This window comes from Leucopleurus acutus, assembly GCF_964270905.1.
Source record: "Leucopleurus acutus genome assembly, chromosome: 14".
Classification (NCBI taxonomy): domain Eukaryota; kingdom Metazoa; phylum Chordata; class Mammalia; order Artiodactyla; family Delphinidae; genus Leucopleurus; species Leucopleurus acutus.
This window is the reverse complement of record NC_139156.1, coordinates 19,414,404-19,440,504: the sequence shown is the minus strand read 5'-3', so window position 1 is coordinate 19,440,504 and position 26,101 is coordinate 19,414,404. Positions and strand designations below refer to the sequence as shown.

The following is a 26,101-nucleotide window of genomic DNA, read 5'->3' as shown; positions in this document are numbered from 1 at the left end:
AAGAGCTTAACTGTTCCATGGCATGTGGAAACTTCCCGGACCAGGGCTCGAACCCTTGTCCCCTGCATTGGTAGGTGGACTCCCAACCACTGCGCCAGCAGGGAAGTCCCCTTCATTGAATTTTGACAGGGCATTTTCACTGCCACCAAGAGTATGAGTGCCACAGCCCCATAGTCACCTGGACAGGGCAGGCCTGCCCACTGCTTTCTCACGTTCCCAATATGCTCAACCACTGTTTAGACTGGGATGGTTTATCCTGCCTGTGAAATTACCTGCCTTTAGTGTAGTAGGAAGTGCCCTGGCTCTTCCTTTTGGCAGCTTGGGACTTGGGGTGATTTTCTTACATCTCTCAACCTCTTCCGGAAAATGAAGAGAATCGTGTATAAATTCACTTAGACAGTGTTTCTTCCTTCTTCCTGGAGAGTTTCATATTCTTCCCTTCTTCACCTTACATCCCCCACGAACACACACCCCGACTCGGCCCCAGCCCCTTCCAGCCTCCTGGCACCTGCCGGTCCCAGGCTGAGCTCCAGGAAGTGGCTCCTGCCTACGGAGCACCCAGGGATCACGTGACCCGGCTCCCCACCAGGGGTGACTAAAATGCCATAGGTGCTGATTATTTGGACTTCCTGGGCAGGGCCCGGCAACGGCCAGCGGTGGAGCTTTGGAAACAACAATAATTAGTATTTTGCAGAGTGTGATTCTGATTGCCTGGCCGAGGAGAGGGTCCCACCCTGAGCTGGGAGCTCCGTGGGAACTGCCCCGGCCACATTCCCCGGAAGCGCTTGCGCAATGGGCACCCGCGCCCAGCCGGCAGGGAATCCAAGGGTGCCGCGGGCAGGCAGAGGATGCGCCCCAGCCTACCTGGGCGCAAATACGCCCTGGCAATGCCCTGGTCACCGGTGTGGGAATGAAGTGACCGGAAAGGGTAACTGAGGAGGGCAAAGGGAAATGAAATCGTCCTTTCCCCTCCCAACCACACCTCCCGGCCTTCTGAAACACCATTAAAACCTAAAAGAAGCAGGGGGCTCAGAGCTGTCCTTGCCCAACTCTCTCCTTTCATGCAGTTGGAAACTGAGGCCCAAGCAGAAGTGTGTTGGTCTACTTGAAGTTTCGATAAGAAATGACCAAATGAGAGTGTCAGGAGCTTTCGGAAGCGCTGTCCACGACATTGTTAATTGCGTGCGATTTCAGTGGCTCAGAAAGGCTTTCTGACCCCCCAACTCCCCAACACCTGAAATTCCACTTCACTTCTGTAAGGCTTTGATGCCCAGTAAAAGTTAAGCTTCCCCTGGAGGGGATCACTTTCCATGTCAGTAAGCAGTAGTTTCTGTTCCTTTTCTGAGAGCAGGTGTGATGGGGGAGGGACGGACATAAAACTTCACTGTGCCAGGAGGAGTCCTCTGATGACTTCCCAAATATGGTGTTTTCAGTTTTCAATACACTTGCAATGGCAATTTCCAGTCACCTTGGCAACAATGCTGTGAGGTGGGAGAACACTTAACTGTCATTCCCATTCATTAGATGAGCAAATGGAGGTCCTGAGGAGTTCAGTAACTTGCCCAAGGACACACAGTAAGTACCCAGACAGAGTTGAAATCCTGGCACTCAGCTGCTCCCCATAGCCAGTACAAGGGTGTGATGTTAGTATTTTTGTTGACTGGTTTATAGAAAAGCATTAAACAAGTCCTGGGGCTCAAGATTTGAGAGGACTTGGAGTAATATAGTGCAGAATGCCTGCCTTCTCTCGTTTGAGCCTCACCGACAGCCCTAGGCAAACATCATCCCATTTTCCAGAGGAAAAACCTAGGGCTCAGAGATTTACTAAATTCATTCAACTGTGAGGACCTCCAGGGCAACGAACTCGGTCATGTCTTTCTTTTTATGTCTGAGCCATAACTTTATCTATGAATGTTTGTTGAGTGTTTGCAGAAAGAATCCTAACACAGTCTGTGCATTTTACAGATGAGAAAACTGAGGTCTGCAGCATTAACAAATATGCCTGGGTCCCATAATTAGTGGCAGAGCCTGGACCTCAGAGTTCTCGATCCCCACTCTGGTGTCCTTTCCACTTCATTCATCCATTCATCCATTCATTCATCCAACTGTGAGAACTGAGCTGACACACCTCCAGGTACTGTGCTGGGCTGAGGATACAAACAGGACGGGGAATAGTGTGAGAAGAGTTGAGTACTTGCTTTGAGTACAAAAACCTAAGGGAGGGGTGGAGTGCCAAAAAATAATATTTTAATGCAATATTTTTTAAAAATCACATGGCAAACTAAGGCCCATAGGCCTTCAGCCTATTTTTGTAAATAAAGTTTTGTTAAGATTAAATCCCAGTCCCTGTTTTGAGGAGCCCACCAGTTTCATCAGGGCAGAGAAGCCCAAACAGAGTATTTATTTACTTCTGCATGAATGTCCTCAGGAAGCAAGCAAGAGGTGAGGAGGAGTGCCGGGGCAGGGAAGGAAATGTGCAGAAGTCTAGCTGTACTCCAGCTGGGGTTATTAGGGGGAATGACAGCAAAGTTCTTTGGTGTAGTAGAGACAAGGTCACGAGGCAGGGGAAGGAGTGGTAGGTAAGCAGGTCTCAGAGATTAAGGAGAGGACAGAGTAACGCAGGGCCCACCAGGCTGAGAACGTCCTCTAAGGATTTTGGACCTTACATCACAGGCTGACACTAAAACAGGAGAATAAGACACAAACCAGAGGGGGCAGATCTTCCCTCAGAAATACGTTCACACCACAATGAATATGTTTGGCTGGCTGTCCCTAGATGTACCTGGGGTATTTGCCCCCCTCTAGTCCTTGTCTGCCATCCTGGGGCTCTGTGGCCTCATCTGTGCCTGGACCTCTCCTAAGGGCAGAAGATGCCCACAAGCTGCTACTGCCTCAAGTGAGCTGCTAGAAGCCAGGGAACACCTTGGAAGAATGGGAGCCGCCATGGAATTCTCCTCACTTGCTGAGAATATTAGAAATGCATATTTAAAGATATTCCATGTGAATCAGAAGAGAGCCTGGCATAAAATAAATACTCAAAAAATGATGGCTGTTACTTTATGTTTATTATAAAAGTATTTTAAACAATTTTTAAAGTTATGATTTGAAAGATCCATGTTTGAAGGATGTTGTCCTTCATATGTTTGTCCTTCCTCATGTTTATGTTGATTATTGATGGTTGCAAGATGTATCTGCTAGATCAGGCTGTCAGCTAATAGCTGAGAGGGCAGGGTGTTTGGGAGGGACTAGAATCCTGGGGAAGGTTTAATGCCAGAGGACTTCCTGGAGGGGGTGGCTGGGCAGAGAGTTTTAAAGGAATTGATGAGAAGATGGCTGAAAGCATGCTGAATGACATGGCATCTGAAAGATGGAACAATTTTGCCTACCTTCTCTGAGGATTAACTGATATCATATACATTAAATGGTTGGCATGTAACAAGAACCCAGTTAGTGGTGGATGATGAACGGGGGTGGGGAGAGAACGAGGGAAAGGGGCTGCGAAGCAGGAGACCTCGGTTCTAGGCACACCTGTGCCTCTGGTTAGCAATGTGAGACTTTGGGTACATCACTGGCCCTCTTGACACCTCAGATTTCTTTTCTTTAAAATGGATTATTCAGGTTAAGATTTCCACCTCTGAGAGTCCCTGATTATAATAAATCCTAAATAATAACAGCTATTGTTTATTACCACCTACCATATACCAAGCACTTTTCTAAGTGATAAACATAACATCTCATTTGATTTTCACAACAAAGCTGTTAGTGGACTCCATTATTATTCCCATTATATTGATAAGGAAATAGAGGCTCAGAGAAGTAAAGTAACCTGTACAAATGGTAGCTTTAGTAAATAGGGTCTCTGACTGCAGGAAAGCAGAGAGATGCTGCCTCCTGGGGGCTGTCCCCTCTACGGAGAAACATTTTCCCACATAGCTGGGACTGGTGCTGGCTGTGACTCCCTGGAGACACCGATGCTACAGGAAGGAGTCTGCCCTCCTTCCCGGCCTCACTGCCCAGTTTCTGCGGCAGCACCGGCCCATAACTTGAACATCCAGCCACCCACCCACCCACCCACGCTCCCACCTCAGCACTGACTTTCCCCAAAAGCTGTGTCACTCCCACCAGATGACAGGAAAAAGTTCTGTGGTTGAATCACAGTGACCACTTCCTGTTTCGTTCAGGGTCCCCTGTGCTCCAGAGCCCTGTTTAGTAATAAGAGCCATGATACGTATGACCCCCAGCTGCCAGGGAGGCTTAGTCACCCCTTCCTGTGCCTTTATCCTACCAGGTTGAGAGGCACCAGCTCTCGACTTCAGCCCTATTCCACAACCCTGCTATGGAAAGCCTGGCGGGAGACCCTGGTTGTCCTGGGGCTGGGTAAGGAGGGTAAAGAACGAGGACCCCATCCCTCCAGACCTGTGATGTAAGGCTGACGGGGACAGGTAGGCGGATGTTCAAGCCTTAGCCATGAAGTAAGGAGTAGTCACTGACCCTATGGGTGCCTCCTGGGCACCCACTCAGGGGATATTGTCGTCTCCAAGCACAGGGGTCAGGACTCTGAGTGGAAAGACAAACACAAACGAGGTTGTATGTGCTGGGGGAAACCCCAATCCTCTCCCAGTCGCACAGAAAGGGCTTCCTGGAGGTTGACAAACTGCAAGGAACGTTGAGTGTGAGAGCGGAAGAAGTCACCAGATATTTGAAAGGCTGTCTGGTGGGGGACACTTCCTCCGGGTAAATGCCGAGAGCAGAATCCAGGAATATTGTTTAAGATCTTTCGAAGTCTTAAGCCTCTAATGATCATATTTCTTGCCCACCCTCCTCCCAGAGGTAATATAAAATTAAGCAATCTAATTCCTAAAGACAAGTATAAGGAAGTCCAATAAGGTTCTGATTTTTCTCATAATGACCGCTTTAGTGTTTTCGTGTCTTTTGTTTTCTTTTTTTAAATAGTATCAAATATCAATGTCCCTTGAAAATTTGTTTATGCTTTCAGATGCCTCCACTTTCTGATCCTGTCAGCCCGGTTTGGTCTGCCTGTTGGATGGGTGTCACTGGGCCACATGTGTTGTCTAATATAGGGAAGATCTTTCTCACCACTTGTGTTGTGTGACCACTGAGTGGGCTGCCCAGGGAAGGAGTGCCTGGTCCTTGGTGTGTTCCCACCCCCACGAGGTCAGAAGTCCCCAGGATGGGGATGTGTTGTGTGGGAACGGGAGTCAGGAAAGGGGGTGGCTCATCCTCTCAAGTCCCTTCCAGTCTGGTGATGCAGGGGTGGGAATTCCAAGCACTTCGGAAAGTAAGCGTTCCTCAGGCCCGCTCCAGGCTAGGGGTCACCAGCTGTGGGGATGGCCTCTGGGGTCCTGTTGGGGATTTTGAGGAGAAGAATTTCCCTTCCCCCAGGGAAGGCAAGCTTAGCCCCACCTTGGAGGCTTTGGGACCAGCCCTGCAGGTACATCTGGAAAACCAGCCACTGCCACAAGATGGTGGATGGGCCAGGACCAAACGGGTGGGACTAAGGGGCATCTGGGCCACTAACCCAAGCAGTCTGTGTTTAGTCCTGTTTACACAAATGCTGCCCCCAGCTCCTCTGCTTGACAAGAGCTCCTTGAAAGTCACAGCTGCCTTATTGGTCCTTGTATACCTGGTACCAGCCCCCAGTTAAATTAATTGAACAAATAGAGTCAGGAGAAGTGGGGTGGCATATTTCTTTTAGGCAGTACATAAATGCACATTCTATAGACAATAAATAGAATGCTTTCTGATTGTTTAGTGACTTTCCGAAAGGATACACAGTAAACTGGCCATGGCATTTGCCCCTGGAAGGGGAGACCAAGGGACGAGGTCTGGGGGTAGGAGGGAGACTCTCAGTCACTTAGTGTCATTTTTATCATGTGCATTTATTACTTACATAAACTAACATAAAAATGCTGGCTTAAAAATTTTCCAAAGTGCTTTCAGCAACGACAGCAGGTGATTTAAAAATAGAACGGAAGTACTGGATTTTGCAAGTGCGTGACACTCCCTAGAAGGGGCTCTCAACTTTTACTCAACTTTATTGACTTTCAGTTTACAGTTTTCACCACACTGCAGTGTATATTGTCCAGGATAGAGCTCATTAAACACATCGGGTTAAAGGCGGGCTTGTGGTGAGGGCAGCAAGCACACTTTCCCCAAGAGAGGAGTCAGAATAAGGTACCTCAAATGAGAGTCACCAAGATGACCAAGAGTTACTGGCAAAAGATTACCTTGCAGTCATGTTGTTTTTAAAGAAAGTGAGTCAAAATACTTCTTTGTTAAATCAGTTATTCCAGACAAGCTACAGAGTAGATTTCATTGACACCAAGAAGTTTGCAACCATCCATGAAAAAGAGGGGATTTCCACTTCAAGGACCAATGCTGGGCCACAGAGCCCTTCCTTGACCTCCTGCTGACTCCAAGGTGAAACCCGCATTTCCTCCCGTCATCTGTGTAAACACTGGACACCTTGACCTTGGAGAATTGCTCAAACTCTCTGGGACTGAATTCTACAACAGCCAACTGGAAATTAAAATTCCTATACTCTGTTCTGTGCTCTGATTGTGATGCTAACAGGGTGAATCTATACATGTTTAAAATGCATAGAACTGGACTTCCCTGGTGGCGCAGTGGTTAAGAATCCGCCTGCCAATGAAGAGGACACGGGTTCGAGCCTTGGTTTGGGAAGATCCCACATGCCGCGGAGCAACTAAGCCTGTGAGCCACAACTACTGAGCCTGTGCTCTAGAGCCATCAAGCCACAACTTCTGAGCCCGCGTGCCACAACTACTGAAGCCTGTGCGCCTAGAGCCTGTGTTCCGCAACAAGAGAAGCCACCGCGATGAGAAGCTTGCGCACCGCAACAGAGGAGCCCCAGCTCACTGCAACTAGGGAAAGCCCGCGTGCAGCAACGAAGACCCAACACAGCCATAAATCAATCAATAAATAAATTTATAAAAAATAAAAGAAATAAAATGCATAGAACTGTATATCAGCAGAATCAACTTTACTGAACAATAATTTTAAAACAAAAAAAAAATTTTTAATCCTATGCTTTAAGTAAGACGCTCCTTACATGGCATCCTTTTTACCTGTTTATTCTCTCTGGCATCCAGTGCAAGGTCTAGTTCACGGTACACTTCAACAAGTTGTATATTTGTCGAATGAATGAATATTGGAAAGAGGAGAACGCTGATGGCAGGCAGGTGCTCAATTGTTGTTTGTTCCTGCAACCTTCCCTTTAGTCATTTCAGATAATAGGACACAGTGCAGGTTTCCAGAAAATACTAACCGCTTGATCAGTTCTCGGCCACTTGGGCAATGTTTGACCCAAGGGGAGAGGAAAGGCAGCTGCTGGCACGGAGAGTGACCTCAGTGGTTTCCTGTGGCCATGGATACATTCTATATCGACCAAGTGACTTCTTCCTGCCAAGCACGTGGTGTGCATACGGAATCAATTTAGGCACATCTCTCTCCTTGGTCAACTCACATGACGGAAACCGAGCATTTATCTCAATGCCCTTGGGTTAACATACGCTGGGGAATCACCCAGCTTCTAGTCTCTACAGAAGTCACAGCTTATTTCAAATGACCCCCTGGGAATTAGACTGAAGGAGATTGGGCAGGAAACCAGCCAGGGTAGCCAGAGCCTGCCAGCGTGGACCCTGGGACTTGACCCACCTGTTCCCCCAGCCCTAATAAGCTCTGGAGGGACCAATTTATTCTAAGTAATAACAAGAGTGGGAATAATGAAATAGGAAACTAATGTATTAGTTTATCAGGCCATTCCTGAGTCCAGCAGCAGCAGTATTGTTCTTTGCTACAGGATAAGGCAAGCCGAGGCTACTATAGAAGCAGAAGGTTGCTCAGAACATAGAAAGAGCACAGAAGGACCTGGCAACTCTTTACAAGGAAGCAAGTGATGTCGTAGAAAGAAGGTGGCCTTAGAGTCTGAAGCAATTGGTTTGAAATCATAGGTCCAGCACTTATGAACTGTATGATCTTGAGCAAGTTACTTAAAGTCTCTGTGTCAGTTTTTCTGTAAGTAAAATGGGCACAATAACACCTAACTCATACTGCTTTAAAGTGTAAATGAGATAACATACAGGAAGATCCAGGTACAAACTAGATATCACCCAGTGGTCACTTTCTTTTAATTATTTTTTATAGATAACTTTCATTTGCAAAGGTAGCACATGCTAATGAATATGGAAAATATGCAACAAGCCAAAAGGAAAAAATCAAAACCTCTCCATCATCGAGAGGGAACTGTTGGTAGTATTTTAGTATTTGTCCTTCCAGGCTTTTTGTGTATTATAATTTTTTTAAAACAAAGATGAGATCCTATGCCCACTCCATCTTCCAACCTGCTCTTTTCACCTATAAGTGTGTATTAACATCATCTCATGTCTTTAACTGGTCTTCTACAGCATCATTTAAAAAACAATGTCTGGCATAGTGTCCTACCAGATAGTCATATCATCATTTATTCAACCAATCCCATATTGTTGAGTATTTTCACCATTATAAACAATGCCGAAATGAACATGTTAGCAGTTGAACATCTTTATTACTCCCCTATGATGAATTTCCTAAAGGAGAATTGTTGGTCCATACTTACAAACAGGCTTCCAAAAACTTCATGTCAGTTTGTGTTCCCACCTATCAAGTCCAGCAGTGTCCCCTATCTTGATTGTCGACAGCCCTTCTTTTCTCTCCAGCAACGGTAGCCTGATCACTTTCTCTTCTCCGTTCTAAGGATTTTTCTGTCCAAATACATAAATTTGGTCTCCCAGCCTCACAAGGCCTCTTCTACCTTGTCTAGTTCTGGAGACACAAACTCTGACTATCGTCTCCTGCCAGTTTTCCATCACAGCCACCAAGCCTTGCTTCACAGAGGACCGCTGATGATTAGTTAGATGACTGCTTATTTGCTATTGACTACGTTTCCCAAATCTCATCAGCCTTGTTCACAAATCTCATCTAGGGTGAGTTATTTCCTTAAAAGTTTTCCACAGATAGCTAATATCACTCATTTTCTGTGGACACTTCTGAGAGTGAGGCTCTGGCTTTCTCTCTAAAGCCAGGAGTTGGGGAGGCAGGCATTTTATCAGAGCTGAAAGTAGCAAATTTGGTTCCTGGGACAAATAACAGGAAGTAAAGGCTCAGATCAATGGAAGGGCCTCCATGGGGAAGGGGCATGGGGGAAGCAGAGGTCCCATTTCACACACTGTCCTTGGCTTGTTGGCCCACATCAATCCAACCACTGCTTCTGATGCCACGTCTGCCCCTCTGACTGCCTCCTTGTTTCCCTTAGGGACTCTCTTGAGATTACCCTGGACCCACCCACCGGGATAATCTCCCAACTCAAAATCCTTAATTTAATCACATCAGCAAAGTTCCTTTTGCCACGTAAGGCTATATAATCATAGGTTCTGGGATCAGGACTTGGACGTATTTGGGGGTCATTATTCTGTCTACCTCACCTGGGCAAGCCATTTTCTCTCTCTGGCCTGAGTTTTCTCATCTGCAAACTGTGAGTCTTTGATGAAAAGCTCTCCAGATTCCTTCCAGGTTTGGCTGCTGGGAATATTTTGAAATGTGAAATGTAGGGTGGCTGAGGTATAGAAACTGCACTGAATTTCTCCTGGGTTTCCCTATTTCTTCCTCTAGGACTCCACCCTCTCCCCTAAGTTCTACTGATGTCATTTTTGCTTATGCTCCTATTGATTGAAAAAGCCCACAGAGTGTGTTTACTATGTTCCAGGCTCTGTTCTAAGCACTTTGCAGCTATGAAACCATTTAACCTTCATAGCAACACCATGAACGAAGTGCAGTGGTAATCCCTATTTTATAGAGGCACAGAGAGGTTAAGTAACTTGCACAAGATCACAGAGTGGCAGGCTGAGGTCAAACCTCGGCTGTCTGACTGTAGATTCTGTACTCTTTTTTTTTTTTTTTTTGCGGTACGTGGGCCTCTCACTGTTGTGGCCTCTCCCGTTGCGGAGCACAGGCTCCGGACGTGCAGGCTCCGGACACGCAGGCTCAGCGGCCATGGCTCACGGGCCCAGGCGCTCCGCGGCATGTGGGATCCTCACAGACCGGGGCCCGAACCCGTGTCCCCTGCATCGGCAGGCGGACTCTCAACCACTGTGCCACCAGGGAAGCCCCAGATTCTGTACTCTTAACTGCTGATGACCGAGCCTCTCAAAGCCCTTGACCCACAGTTATGTAGCCATTGTTTAAGTCCTCTACACTGTGAGCAACTCAAGAGGAGGAGCCTTGTCTAATTCTGTGACTCCCAGCTCTGATAACACCCTGGCACACAAAAGAACAACAACAACAAAAACGATTGATTGAATGAATGAACATGGGCGTGACTACTTATCTACCTGAGAGTCTCCTACAGTTCAGAGCCATGTTTGAAGGACATGAAAATAAACATTTATGGGACACTTCAAAAGAGAGCATGATCCTCACACCAGCTTTGGGTGGTAGGTAGTGTTATTAACGTCATTTTACAGACAAGTTAAATGCAACAGAAAGAGGATAAGTCACTTGCCCAAGGTCAGCAACTGGATTTGACTTGAGACCAGCTTGACTTCCATATTTGCATCAGGAAGGTCAGCATGAACTCCCTGAGGCCTACATTTTTAAAGTTAGGACCTAGTATGACTCTGGACAACGGAAGAGCAGGAAGGAAGCAAAGGAACATTTTATTGGGCAACTATTATGTGCCAGGCCCTTGTGCCAGGTGCTTTACATAATATATACCATTTAGTCCTCAGAGTTACCTTATTGTCCCATTTCACAGATGAGGAAACTGAAGCTTACAGAAATTAAGTGACCTTCCTCAAGTCCATTGGTAGAGCCGGGATTCAAAACCAGGTCTGTTTAACTCCAAAATTCATGATCTTTCTGCTATCACTAGGCTGCTGGGCCTCAGTTCTCTCATCTGTAGAATGGAGTTGGATGAGATGATCTCTGAGTTCCAGCTCAGCTTATTTTTTAAAGCCAGCACTCACTGTGTGCTTATCCTATGCCAGGCAGTGTGCTAAGAACTTCACTTATGTGATTCCATCCTCACGACACCCTCTGAGGTGCTACTCTTATTATTATTTCCACTTTCAAGTGGGGAAACCAGGGCTCAGACATAATGTCTGAAGTTACACAGCTACCACGAGGTCCAACCTGAGTTCTAACTGCAGCTTGTCTGATTCTTAAGTCAAACTCTTACCCATCCACTATACTGCCTCCAGCAGTCCCAGACAGTCTTTAAAGTGAGAACATCGTGTGTTCCTACACGAATCGGAACAAGGCTGGAGTATGTGTGGCATGAGTTCCTCAATGCGTGGGCCCCTCTTCCTTTGGATTTCAAAGACTCACTTCAGTGAAGTTCTGTTAAAGTCAAAAGGTGACATGCTTCCATGGACAGTTGGCCAAGGCTGAGTCCAGCCCTGGCACCTCAAAGGCTTGGCTGTTTTCTCTAATCTTGTTATCAAGGCAACTCTGGATCACACTATGGTCCTACAGTTATTCTCTCTTTTTCTTTCTTGTGTTCCCACCTTTGCAAGAGAACACTTGAGAGACAGCAGCTCCAAGTGGCCCACTTGTCACCGATTGAAGGAGATGCTGACTTGAAATAAAAACAGTTGCCAGGACCTTCAAGGCCCCAAACATAAAAAGCTATATTCTCTAAACACCTTGAGAGTAGAAGCTCATTCACAGCTGTACCCGGAGCCTTACAAGGTGCTGGAAACAAGGTGATACCCAGCAAATGTTGAATGAACTAATTAGTGAAAGCAATTCCCTAAAGAAGTCAGCTAGGAAACTGGAATAGAGAGATGGGCTAAGATTTGTAGTGACAATCAGAATAAAAGTAAGTGTATGTATGTGTGTGTCCCCCAGAGCAACAGCTCAGTAACACCTGTGATGTGCAGCCTGTGTCCCTCTACTTCTCCTCCATGTCTTATGAACTGGAACTGTCAATATAGATGGTTTCAGCCCACCCAGGCTTCAGGCCTGAGGAATGAATCAACCTCTCTCTCTCTCTCTCTCTCTCTCTCCTGCATGTGCATGCACTCTAAAATACACATAATATAAAACAACACCTTGCAAAACTCTTTCTTTACCCTTGTGTTGTCTCATTTTTACCTATCTTGGATTTTAGCTATGAATACATAGACACTGGGTTTCGAGCTCTTCATCGAGTCTTAGTGTGTTACAGTACAGTATTGGTACCAATAAACGTTCGCTGGGTAATTGATCTTGCTCTGTTTTATTTTTTCTCCGTACTTCAATCTCTTAGTTAAAGAGCAATTTTGGCTTTATGATACGCCCAACACTTATAAGTACTTCTTGACTGCCCTCTAGTGGGAAAGATGAAAAAGTGAAACTCAGAACAATGTTCATCTTTCCTACTGGAATAAAATTGGCCCTTTTTTCCTAACTTACTGGACTTCACATCACTCAAAATTGTAATCAACGGCTTCCCTGGTGGCGCAGTGGTTGAGAGTCTGCCTACCGATGCAGCGGACACGGGCTCGTGCCCCGGTCCGGGAAGATCCCACATGCCGCGGGGTGGCTGGGCCCGTGAGCCATGGCCGCTGAGCCTGCGCGTCCAGAGCCTGTGCTCCGCAACGGGAGAGGCCACAGCAGTGAGAGGCCCGCGTACCGCAAAAAAAAAAAAAGTCAATTAAAAAATAAAAAACTAGATAAATTACGTTTAAAAACAAACATATAAAATAAAAACCTAATTGTTACTATCAAATTCAACAGACAATATTACGTTTCAATAAACATAATCAGAACAAACATAACAAAGGAAAAAGTAAAAAAATTGCAAAGTCTGTATGTGTTGTTCATTAAATGTGCATGTAATAACCGATTAATATAGACGATTGCTATTATGCGAATAACTTTTTTGTCATTCTTCAGTCATAACTAAAGAAAAATTATAAGTACGATATGTTTCCCCACTTCGAATGAACATTATTTATATCAATATTGTGTTTTTAATGGAAAAATACACATGCTTATGGCTTGTTAGGCTATCTAATGCAGGCAGAATGGAATATAATGCTACTCACAAGGTACAATGTCTGTTGAAACTGTTTCTAAATTTTGTTTTAATAAGAGCTCTAGTGGAGAAACCAGTATTACAGAGGTTTGTTAATGGGAATGGAAGAAGAAATTTTAAAGCCATTCCAGGAAGCTCAAGATTTTCATCTTTCACTTTTACCCAAAGTGAAGCAAATGATTCTGATTTTCAAAATCCATCTTCAATTCTCAATCCATTGCCATTTCCACCACTTTATCCTGTAAGGTTATAAAGTTGAATCAAATTATCTTTCGATTAAAGCAAAGGTTTCTGGATCTGTAAATTTCCTATCGTGGATCTTCTTTTGATGGAAATAAAATTTAAACAATTCTGTGAAATCTGTAAGACATTTGGCCATAACACCTCCCAGATGTGCAATATCAAGATCATCACCTACTTTACTGATAATTGCTGTTAAATTATGGAGCATGTTATAACAGTCTATGGAAACTCTGCTCTTCCAAGCTTCTCAATTTTATTTTTGCTCTTCGATCCCATCTGCCATTGAAAATCATATTGCAGTCTTTCGTTGCTTAGAAGTAGTAAGATCATCAAAAAATGCCAAAAATATTACACAAATAAACTAGTCTGTCATCCAAACCACATATTTAAAAGGTGGGGACCTTATGTAGGTGCGTTTTTCACTTGCTAGGAACACTGAAAGTTTGTTTCATATTCAGACATTGTTAATAGAACTTTCCCCTTCAGTAAGCATGGAATCTCATGCCTCATATCATACGCAACAATAGATGTTTCCATGTTATCAGCTTCCATGTTATCACATAATGAAGAGAAAAAAATCTCAAACTTAATACATCAGCTTTTGCATAATTCACATTTTTTTACTACGTAACTAGACACTAAATTTTTTTCATTGCAAAGCTTTCTTGATGAGGGAAGCCATGTGCTGATTTACATGCTCATGCAAGCTCTTTAACTTGGGTAATAACTACAGAATGTTTTTCTGTCAACGCAGCTGCACCATTAGAGCATATTCCTACACAAATTTAAACTCAAACCACATTCCTTAACAGTGTAATCCTTCACAGTTTTATGTAGTTCAGAGCTAGTTGTGTTGTCATCAATGAGGCTGAAAAAAAATTCTTCCTCATATCTCTACAATGTTCAAATTGCATATACATATTTCAAATTAATTGTCACGTTAGCAGTATGTGTGCATTCAACAATTTGCAATGAAAAGAAATAAAAATACTTTGCTACCTGTATTTGTTTTGTGAGTTAATCTGCCATGTCATTAGCTAGCTGCTGAATTTGTCCAGCTATGAAGAATGATATTTGACCTACCTTCTTTGCCACAAATTCACCCATAATTTCCAAGATTTTTGATACAGTTTTGCACTATTTTTTTTAATTTTAGCATCCCAAAGTCCTACTTTATTAGACACAATTAACAATGTTTATATGGGAAATTTTGAACCTCTGCTTCTATCAATTTTTAAAAATTCAATAGTCTTGCAAAGTATTCTTTAAGTTTTAAACTTATTCTTTTGTTTTCTTTGTAAATGCTACCTAAATGTGATGACTTTTTATTTATTTATTTATTTATACAATTTTTAAAGGTTACACTCTATTCATATTATTACAAAATATTGGCTATAGTCCCCATGTTGTACGATACACCCTTGTAGCCTATCTTACACCCAATACCCCCCACTGCCCCACCCCTATATTGCCCCTTCCCCATTTCCCCAATGGTAACCACTAGTTTGTTCTCTGTATCTATGTCTTCTTCTTTTTGTTATATTCACTAGTTTGTTGTATTTTTTAGATTCCACACATATCATGCATAATTTGTCTTTGTCTGTCTGACATTTCACTTAGCATAATGCCCTCCAAGTCCATGCACATGGCTGCAAATGGTAAAATTTCATTCTTTTTTATGGCTGAGTAGTACTCCATTTTATATATATTTTTATATATATATATATATATATAAAATACATCTTTAGCCATTCATCTGTTGATGGACACTTAGGTTGCTTCTATGTCTTGGCTACTGTAAATAATGCTGCTATGAACGTTGGGGTGCATGAATCTTTTTGAATTAGTGTTTTTGGTGATTTTTTTGGGGGGGCTATATAGCCAGGAATGGAATTGCTGGGTCATATGGTAGTTCTATTTTTAGTTTTTTGAGAAACCTCCATACTGTTTTCCACAGTGGCTGCACCAATTTACATTCCCACTAACGGTGTTGGAGGGTTCCCTTTTCTCTGCATCCTTGCCAACATTTGTTATTTGTTTTCTTTTTGATGATAGCCATTCTGACAGGTGTGATGTGATATCTCATTGTGGTTTTGATTTGCATTTCCCTGATTAGTAATGTTGAGCATCTTTTCATGTGCCTGTTGGCCATTTGCATTTCCTCTTTGGAAAAATGTCTATTCAGTTCTTCTGCCCAGTTTTTAATCAGGTTATTTGTATTTTGATATTGTGTTGTATGAGCTGTTTATATATGTTGGATATTAATCCCTTATTGGTCATACAATTTGCAAATATTTTCTCCCATTCAGTAGGTTGTCTTTTCATTTTGTCAATGTTTTCCTTTGCTGTGCAAAGCTTTTAAGTTAAATTAGGTCCTACTTATTTCTGCTTTTACTTCCCTTACTTTAGGAGATGAATCAAAAAAAGAATATTGTTGTGATTTATGTCAAAGAGTGTCCTGCTTATGTTTTCCTCTAGGAGTTTTATAGTACCTGGTCTTACATTTAGGTCTTTAATCCATTTTGAGTTTATTATTGTATACAGTGTTGGAGAATTTCTAATTTCATTCTTTTACATGTAGCTGTCCAGTTTTCCCGGCACTACTTATTGAAGAGACTGTCTTTTCTCCATTGAAAATTCTTGCCTCCTTTGTTGTAGATTAATTGACCATAAGTGCGTGAGTTTATTTCTGGGCTCTCTATCCTGTTCCACTGATCTATATGGATGACTTTCTTTATTAGCTTCATTTGCTAGTACATCTCTGCAGATAACATACCACAGTTTTAGTGGTTTAGTATCAGTTATGTCCACAAAAGTGAGCTTAACACATGAAGACTTATACTTTCAAGTAAAACTAATACAAATTCTTTTGGTTTTAATTTCTTCAGAATCACTTTCACAGTCATCATTTGTTTTATTACTGCTGCTGTTGAGTGTTAGGAAAAGTATGTCTTTTCTTGATTAAAAGAAGTCAAGTGAAGAGTGTTTTGACAACTGTAAGTTATAGTTAAATATTATTATGAAAATTTGCCTTCCTAATTTAGCTAATATCTACAAATTTTAAACATACTTTTACAAAAAAGTTATATTTAATAAGTAAAAAATAACAAATTATACAAAGACCTAAATGCTTTTATTTTCTCAGATTTTTGTATGCATTTGGTTTACAGTTGACCAACTAACCCTTAAAATATCACACATGGTAATATTTTCCTACTATACATACAGCTCTCAATACACCTAACTCGTGGACAGCATGAAACAATTTCCCTGATCATGCACTGGACGTCAAATTGCATGAGAGTTTCTAAACACCTGCTCTTCATCCTGTACTGCTCTCCTCATGTGATGCAACAAGCAGTTCATGGGCTGCAGGGAACTGAGTATTGACCAGAAGATCTAAGTGAGTTGCCCAAAGTCCACTGGTGCGTAAGTAGTGAACCACCTTTCTCCTAGTCTAATGCCCTCTTCATTTCGCTCTCTAAGGAAATGAACAATTTCTTCACCCATTAAATGGTTTTTGAGAGGATTGGATGAGATTTATCCATGAAGTGTCTGCACAGAGTCTGCAGGAGAGTAGATGCTATGACTATGACTATCAACTCACTGTGTGAGGGAGACTGGTATCTCACCAACCAGATTCCTAACCCTCACTCTCTTCCACAGGACAAAGTCATGCGGGGAGGGGTCAGTTCATTGGCACCGTTCAATCAGCACAGATACCCACCAATGCTCTCTTTCCCAGTCCCTTCCTGTTTGAGAAGGAGCTTCCATTTGAGATCTTTATCTTCAGTTCTCCATATGACACAAGCCTAGGAATGGTGTCCGCAGGAGCTGTGCAGTGCAGTCTACATGGTCGTACTTGGCGGCATTGTCTAGAACAGCCAGGACCAAGCCTTGGCACTGGGACACAGTCTCCTTCCAGGTAATAGATTCACCGGCTTTCCTCCCAGGGAAGTCACTGTGGTGACTATAAAACCAGCTTAGATAACATAATCAAGATCCCAATGACTGTCCTCTACTCCTTTCACAAATCAACAGAAGGTAACTGTGACTTCAGACATGATCTGCAAAGAGCAGAGATTTTATTTTGTGACTTCCGATTCTTTAGCCCAATAGGTACCTGTAGTTGATGTTTACTTGGATATCTGGTCCAGGACTGGTGGCACTTGATTAGTTTCCTTCTCTGGGATGCATAAAAATATGGGATGAAGGCAAACCCAGTGCCCTGGGCAACAAGAGGCAAGGTCAGCTAGGTATAAACTTCAAAGTGCTTAAGCATATCTTCCTTCCTTTTTTGCAGAACCATGATTGTCACATTTTGTAGTGAATGAATGAATGAGTGAAAAACAATCAACACCTGAATGTATAAGTCACAATGTAATTCCAAGGGACTGCATGATACACCTTGAAGCAGCCAATAGTCTGACCTTTAAGGAGTGTGAAATGCAGGTGGGCTAAAAGCATGGGGAAACATTCAAAGGCAACAGAAGAGTGGTGATCATTTTGAAATGCATAGAAATATCGGATCACTATGTTGTACAGCTGGAACTAAATAGTGTTGTAGGTCAATTATACTTCAACTGAAAAAAAAAAAAGGCCGGTTGCAGAGAAACGCACACACACACAATGGAGAAGAAAATTCTGCAACATGCTCCAACATGGATGAACCTTGAAGTCTTTATTCTAAGTGAAATAAGCCAGTCACAAAAAGACAAACACTGTATGATTCCACTTGTATGAGTTGTCTAGAGTGGTGAAATTCATAGAGAAAGAAGGTAGAATGGTTGCCAGGGGCTGGGGGAGAGGGAAATGGAGAGTTATTGTTTAATGGGTAAAGTTTCAGTTTTGCAAGAGGAAAGAGTTCTGGAGATGGATGGTGGTGATGGTTGCACAACAATGTGAATGTGCTTAATATCATTGAACTGTACACTTAAAAATGGTCAAGATATGTAAAATTTATGTTATTTGTATTTTGCCACAGCTAAATATGTCTTCTCCATATTTTAGCCTACAGAATACCCTTCAATTATGAGGACTCCTTTTAAACTGCAAAAAGTTTCATGGGGCCTGTCTTCACCTTCTAGCTGTTCATTCTTCATGCATTCAACAAAAGGCATTATTTCAAACCCTGATAGAGAATAGAACGACCAAAAACTACTATAACATTTATAATCCTTTTGAAGGGATGTGTATATTTCATTTATTACAATAGCATCTATTGAAAACAATGATGCTAACAGAGAAAGAAATATTTTTTTTAATGTATGAGAAGGTGCTAAACCTTACTCAAAGAAATGAAAATGCAAACAAAAAGACATTAAAATATCATTTTACATATTTCAGATTGGCAAAGATGAAAAAGTTTGATAACACTTGGATTGGGGGAATCATTAACTTATCAAATTATTATTGATCACCTATTATGAGTCTATGCTGGACACTGAGTAATTGGCAGTTAACAAAGTAAACAAAAATTCCTTCTTTCCAGCAGCATACATTCCAATATGGGCACAGGGGTATACAGTAAATGAAAATGGAAAAGAGAAGAAAAGAGAGACAGAGAGGGACAGAGAGAGAGTGTGTCATATAAGAAGTCCTCTAAAGAAAAATAAAGCAGTGTAAAGTATGGTAAGTGACCAAAGGGTACTGTTACTTTAGATAACGTGATCAAAGAAGACTTTGCTGATAAGGTGACAATTGTGTAAAGGCCTAAATGAAGTGGGGGGTAAGTCTTGGGGATGTCTGGTAGAAGTGTTTTCCAGGTAGTGTGGAGTGGTCAGGTGACTCCTTTCACAGATATCAATTATAAAAATTGGACTAGGGAATTCCCTGGCCATCCAGCAGTTAGGACTCCATGCATTCACTGCTGAGGGCTTAGGTTTGATCCCTGGTTGGGGAATTAAGATTCCACAAGCCATGCAGCATGGCCAAAACCAAAAACAAACAAACAAAAAAAACTGGACTAAAAGTTAGGCAATAGTTTCTTAGATATGGCAACAAGACCACAAGCAACCAAAGAAAAAATAGATATATCAGGTGACATTAACGTTTAAAACTTCCGTACTTCAAAGGACATTATCAAGAAAGTAAAAAGACAATGCACAGAAAAGGGAGAAAGTATTTGTTAATCATGTATTTGATAAGGGTCTAGTATCCAGGATATATAAAGAACTCTTACAATGCAACTGGGTCCTCTCTTTGGGTCTCAACATGCTGAAATCAAGGTGTCAGCCAGGTTGCAATTTCATCTCAACCTCAGGGGCCTCTTCCAAGCTCACTGGTTTGGGGCATAATTCAGTTACTTGCAGTTGTAAGACTGAGGCCCTCAGTTCCCAGAGGCTGCCTGTTATTCTCTGCCATATGGCCTTCTCCACAGCTTAAAAGCAGGGGAGCATCTCTGGCTTGGAATCTCTCTGACTTGACTTCCTTTCTGATGCCCTCTTTTGAAGGGCTCACCTGATTAGGTCAGGCCCATCCAAGATCATCTTTTTCAAAAAATTAACTCAAAATTGCCTGATTAGGGGTCTGAATTACATCTGCAAAATCCCCTCAAGTCCCTTTGCCATATATGGTAACCTAATCCCTGGAGTGATGTCCCATTGTATCCACAAGTCCCATCTACACCCAAGGGGAGGAGATTATACAGGGCATGTACACCAGGGGACAGAAATCTTATAAATCTGCCTGAAGGTGAGGGAGAAAGTCAGATAGATATGTTAGGGAAGAGAAATGCAGGCATCAGGAAGGGCAAGTGCAAAAGTCCTGAGGTAGGGGATACCTGGTACACTTAAATGCACCTAGAACAGAGAGGGGCGGTAGCAGGAGATGAGATCAGAGAGGCAAAAATGGGCTAGTTTTTTTTTTGGAAACTTCTAGGACTTTTCTCCCCCCAGAATGTTTTTATGAAAATTATCAAATACAAAAAAGTTAAAAAATTTTTACAATGAAATCCATATACCTTCCACTCAACTTTCCCATTAATGTTTTAACTACACTTATTTCATCCCATCTGTCCATCTGTCTACACAGCTAATTTTGGGGGGATAAATTTCCAAGTAAGTTGCAGACAACAATACACCTCCCCCTAAATACTTCAGCATTCATTATCATTACCTAGAATTCTATATTTAGTATGTTCTTTCTTCTGATGTATGTAAAATGAAGATACAATTAAATGCAAAATTCTTAAGTGAATAGTCATGGAGTTTTGATACACGCAGAAACCTTGGAACCAAAATTCCTATAAAGATATAATTACCATAACCTTCCCCCAAATTCCCTTACGTTCCTTCTCATTTCCCCTGGAACCTCCCCTAAGTAATCATTACTTTTTTGATTTTTTTTCCCACCATGGATTTGCTTCACCTGTTCTAGAACCTCCTATACATAGAGGTATGCAGTATGTATTCATGTAGATAGGACTTCTTTCACTCAGTTTAATATTGTTGGGATTCATCAATGGTCATTGAATGTATCAGTAATTCATTTCTTTTTGTTGTCAATATATATACCTCAGTTTATTGATTAAGTCATCTGTTGATATACAAATCATGTTGGACTTACGTTTTCATCTTAGGCAAATACCTATGGATGGACTTGCTAGGTCCTAGGGTAGATGTATATCTAGTTTTATAAGAAAGAAACTCCGTATCCGGCCGCTGCCACGAGAGAAGCTGCCGTCAAGTCCGCGCATCTGCAACGGATGGTCGTGCGGAACTGCTCCAGCTTCTTGATAGAGAGGAACAGCAGACGTACAGCACTGAACCCAATAACCTGAAGGCCCGCAACTCCTTTCGCTACAACGGGCTCATTCACCTTAAGACTGTGGGCGAGGAGCCGGCGGCGGACGGCAAAGGGGTCGTGGTGGTCATGAAGCGAGGATCCGGCCAGCGAAAGGCAGCCACTTCCTTCGTGCGGACCACCATCAACAAGAACGCCCGGGCCACCCTCAGCAGCATCCCGCACGTGATCCGAAAGAACATACGGATTTGCGTATGGCCGTCACCCGCAGAGCCAGCGCTATCCTGCGCAGCCCGAAGCCTGTGATGGTGAAGAGAAAGCGGACCCGCCCCACGAAGAGCTCCTGACAGATCTATCCCCTTCCCCAATGCAATAAAGCTGTCAGTTGACTGGCCTCAAAAAGAAAAAAAAAAAAAGAGAAACTCTTTGCAAACTGGTTCTACCACTTACTTTACATTTCTATCATGAATGTATGAGTTTCAGTTCCTCTAAGACCTCGCTCTAATACCTTTAGTGTTATCAGTATTTTTAGTTTTAGTCATTCTGATGCGTGTATAATGGTATAAAAACAAATCTTAAGTGTGCTGAGTTTTAAAATGATCAGAGATTTCAGGGTCTTGAGAATTGTCTCTTTGGGAAGGTGCCAAACAAACAGCTGAAGTCTGTATGTTGAAAAGTATAAAATATGAAGTTGCTTTTGAGAAAGTTGATTGAATGAGGTTTTGTTTGTTCTTTAGCCAGAAAAACAGATGATACAATGTCTGCATTAAATGATTTTTAAATCAATAATTCTTTTTTTCCATCTGACTTTCAACCTGGAAAAAGAAATTTAACTTTGGGCTACAGGCCAAAAATTTGGGGAAAAAATCTTGGTCCTGAGGTTAGGGTCTTTAAATCTTGCCTATAGCAAAAACTCTGGTTCTAGAAAAGGTGCGGGGAGGAGGTAAACCTCCCTCTTTTTAGTAAATAACTCATTTTTGCATTGTGTTGCTTCTTCCCCCCACCAAAAACCCTTATACTGTTTGGCGATTTTGCATTAAATAACTTTTAAATTGTAGAACATTTTAAAATACCAATTAAATTGGAAATTTTATCATCTTATTTGTTAAAGAATGTAATTTTGTGCTTAACTCTGTAGTGATAGTTATTATAGAATGCAAAATCGAGAATTTGGAAGATGGCATATTTGATTCCAAGCCAGAATTTGAATTTCTGCGCTAACCTAAATAGCTAAAGTTTTGAGTAAAGATGATATAAACATGAGATTTCAATAGCATATTTGAAATTATAATGTATTTTAATTATATATACATATATAATTTTATATATACATATCACTGGTGACTTTTATGGAATGGTTCTAGAATGACCCAGATAATTTGTACATTATATAAATCTGCACATGACCTAAATCTGGGTATGGTTGTGTGTGGATTTTTAAAATTAATTTATTTATTTTTGGCTGCGTTGGGTCTTCATTGCGCATGGGCTTTCTCTAGTTGCAGAGAGTGGGGGCTACTCTTCATTGAGGTGCGCAGGCTTCTCATTGCGGTGGCTTCTCTTGTTGCTGAGCATGGGCTCTAGGTGTGCAGGCTTCAGTAGCTGTGGCACGTGGGTTCAGTAGTTGTGGCTCGCAGGCTCTAAAGCACAGGCCTAATAGTTATGGTGCACAGGCTTAGTTGCTCCGTGGCATGTGGGATCTTCCCAGACCAGGGCTCGAAACCATCTCCCCTGCACTGGCAGGCGGATTCTTAACCACTGTGCCACGAGGGAAGACCTGGGTATGGTTTAAAGATCCATAATGAAAATTTTTCTAGTTCTTTTTTTTTAAGCTTTATTGGGATATATTTCACATATAATAAAATTTACCCGTTTAAAGTGTACAGTTTTTAAATTTTTTTAATTGAAGTATAGTTGAATTGCAATGTTGTCAGTGGTTTTTACTATGTTTAAAAAGTTGTATAACCATCATTACAATCTAATTTTAGAATATTCTGAAAACGCTTCCCAAAATCGTTCCCCAAAACCCATTTCCCAACCTTCCCACCCAATCTGTAGCCCCAGGCAACTACTAATCTATTTTATGTGTCCATGAATTTGTCTATTTTGGACTTTTCATATAAATGGAATCATACAATATGTGCTCTTTTGTGACTGGATTCTTCCACTTAGCTTAACATTTGCAAGATTCATCCATGTTTATTTGTGGGGTTTTTTTGGCTGTGCCACGTGAGTTCCTGGACCAGGGATTGAACCCGGGCCATAGCAGTGAGTGTATGTGGCAGTACAGTCTTCAGCATGTATTGGTATTATTTTTTATTGCTGACTCATATTTCATTGTATGGATAGAGCACATTTTACTCATCCATCAGTCGATGGACATCTAGGTTATTTCTACTTTTTAGCTACTATGAATAATGCTGCTATGGACATTCATACACAAATTTTTGTGTGGAAGTTTTCATTTCTCTTGGGCATATACCTAGGAATGACATTGCTGGGTCATATAGTAATCCTATGTCTAACTTTTTGAGGAATAGCTAAAGTGGCTGCACCATTTTACATTCCCAGCAACAATAATATAAGACGGTTCCAATTTCTCCATATCCAGGCTGACACCTGTTATTGTCTGTCTTTTTTATTTTAGCTATCCTAGTGGGTGTGAAGTGGTACCTGACTGGCTAATGATGGTGAGCATCTTTTCATAAGTTTACTGACCATTTGGGAAAATGTGCATTCAAATCCTTTGCCCATTTTTTTTTTTTTTTTTTTTTTTTTGCGGTACGTGGGCCTTTCACTGTTGTGGCCTCTCCTGTTGCGGAGCACAGGCTCCGGACACGCAGCCCCAGCGGCCATGGCTCACAGGCCCAGATGCTCCGCGGCATGTGGGATCTTCCCGGACCTGGGCATGAACCCATGTCCCCTGCATCAGCAGGCGGACTCTCAACCATTGTGCCACCAGGGAAGCCCCCTTTGCCCATTTTTAAACAGAGTTATTTGTCTTTTTATTGTTAAGTTATTAAGTTGCTAAGTTACTGTAAGAGTTCTTTATATATTTCAGATCCAAGTCCCTTGTCAAATATATAATTCACATTTTCTTGTCGTTTTACTTCTTTTGAGGCACAAAAGTTTTGATAAAATATATATTTTTTTCTTTCATCACTGTACTTTTAGTATCATATTTAAGAAACCATTGCCTAATCCATAGTCACAAAGATTTACTCCCATGTTTTCATCTAAAAGTCAGACTCCCTAAAACTGCCTTAAGGCCAGCCAAGATAATAAATTAGAAGCAGTACCACATCTTGGACAGAATGGTGGAAATAAGTGCCACTCTCAAAGGTTTAAAGAATGAGGGGGGGTGGTCCCCATTAAATCTCCATTTAATTCACCCGTTAGGTCCTTGCAAAAACCAGATTGATCCTGACAGACAGTGGATTAACAGAACTTAAGCGAGAAGTAACTCAGCTGCAGGGCTGGAGGTAGAATCCTTACTAGAAGAGATCAACACAGACTGGCAGTTATTATCCGGCAAAATGTATTCTTTTTCATCTTCATCTGGAAGGAGTGGAGCACTCCCATGGTGCCTGCAGCAATTCACATTCAAGGGCACATTACTTCTTTGCTCTCCGTCATAATATAGCCTAGAGTGCTTAATTCTCTCATCATTGAGCAGATTATCATGCTGGTCCACTATACTGACACCATGTTCCTCAGACCTGGGAGGAAGTGGCAGGTATACTCTGAATACCCTCTTGAAGGGCTCCAGAATCCACTACTGTGGCATAAAAATTATTTTGAGCTTAAAGTACTTGAGTTCCTGAAATCTCTTATCTGCCTCCCAAAAGAGCTCAAAGTAACTCAACTGTCATAAATCCTCTCTCCGGGAACTCACAGAGAAGTCTGACTCTTATCACTGAGTAACACCCAAACAAAGTCACAAAAACTAGCAGGTCTCCCATCTGATCTCCTAAGGGCCCATTTGACTTTCCTAAAAGTCATTTGTTTTCCCTTATGTGCTCTTTCTCTCCCCCTTTTCACCTTCAAATAAGTCATTTGTTTTCCCTGAAGTGTCCTTCTCCCTTCATCTATTAAAACGGTGTGTAAAGAATTCTGCCAGCACTAAGAGGCGCTGACAGGGATGAAGTTAAGAGGCTACTAGAAACAGTTCAATCTAGAAAGACTAAGGTCTAGAACTGCCAGCCGCAGCGGGAGGGATGGCGAGGACCAACCAACTTGAGTGGCTGCTGAGTGTAATTTTACAGGGACCCGGAGATCCAATTTCTAACAATATGTTTTTCCCCTACGATTGATAACACATCAGATACACCCAGGGTTGCCACTAGCACTTCGTATGTTTTAGGCTGTTATAAAAAGGGAGGGGAGGGGAGCTTTTCATCTTACCTAAACCTCTTTTTGTTGCAGTTGTCCAACTGCCTAGATTTATAGCAGTTGGCAGAGCAGTAAAAATCGCCCGGGGTATTAATAATTATGACATTATTAAAACTAATTTTCGAGCGTCAAGTCTATTTGGGGTGTCCTGCGACTGGGCGGTCCAGACCCAGTGGGAGCAATTCTAAATTTATAAAAGTTCCCAGAGCGAGAGAGAAGAGTGGAGGAGCAGGGATTCTGCACACCGAATCCCACCCGCGTCCAGTACGTTCCGTGTTCGGGGACGCGCGCCAGCACCGTATTTCCAAACAGCCCGACACCACGTGAGCACCTGCCCGCACCGCTACTGGCCCTTAGACTCCCAGTCTTAGCTTTGGCGCCGAAGCTTTCCCCCCTTGTGGTCGAAACCATTGGCTCCACGCTCGGAGGGAATACGGGCCAACCTCACGATCAAGGCTCTTGTCCGAGTGAAGCTTCCGACTAATTCTCAGGAAAAACTCATCTAAAAATTGAGGAATCAAGTGAAATTCACCTAAAGACATTGAAGAAGGGCTCCTTCTTCCAAAAAGAAAGAGCAGATCTGACTTTGATTCCCCCTACGCTCCTTGGGGGCTGCGAGGGTGGTTC

General features: G+C 42.4%; 1 pseudogene across 1 annotated transcript; it reads left to right on the top strand.

Moving 5' to 3' along the window:
* The first annotated feature begins 792 nt into the window (after window positions 1-792).
* On the top strand, window positions 793-21,429 carry LOC309971467 (large ribosomal subunit protein eL28-like; annotated as a pseudogene). Its single transcript has 2 exons — window positions 793-828; window positions 20,970-21,429. The product of its transcript is annotated as a large ribosomal subunit protein eL28-like (transcript).
* Window positions 21,430-26,101: the final 4,672 nt, after the last annotated feature.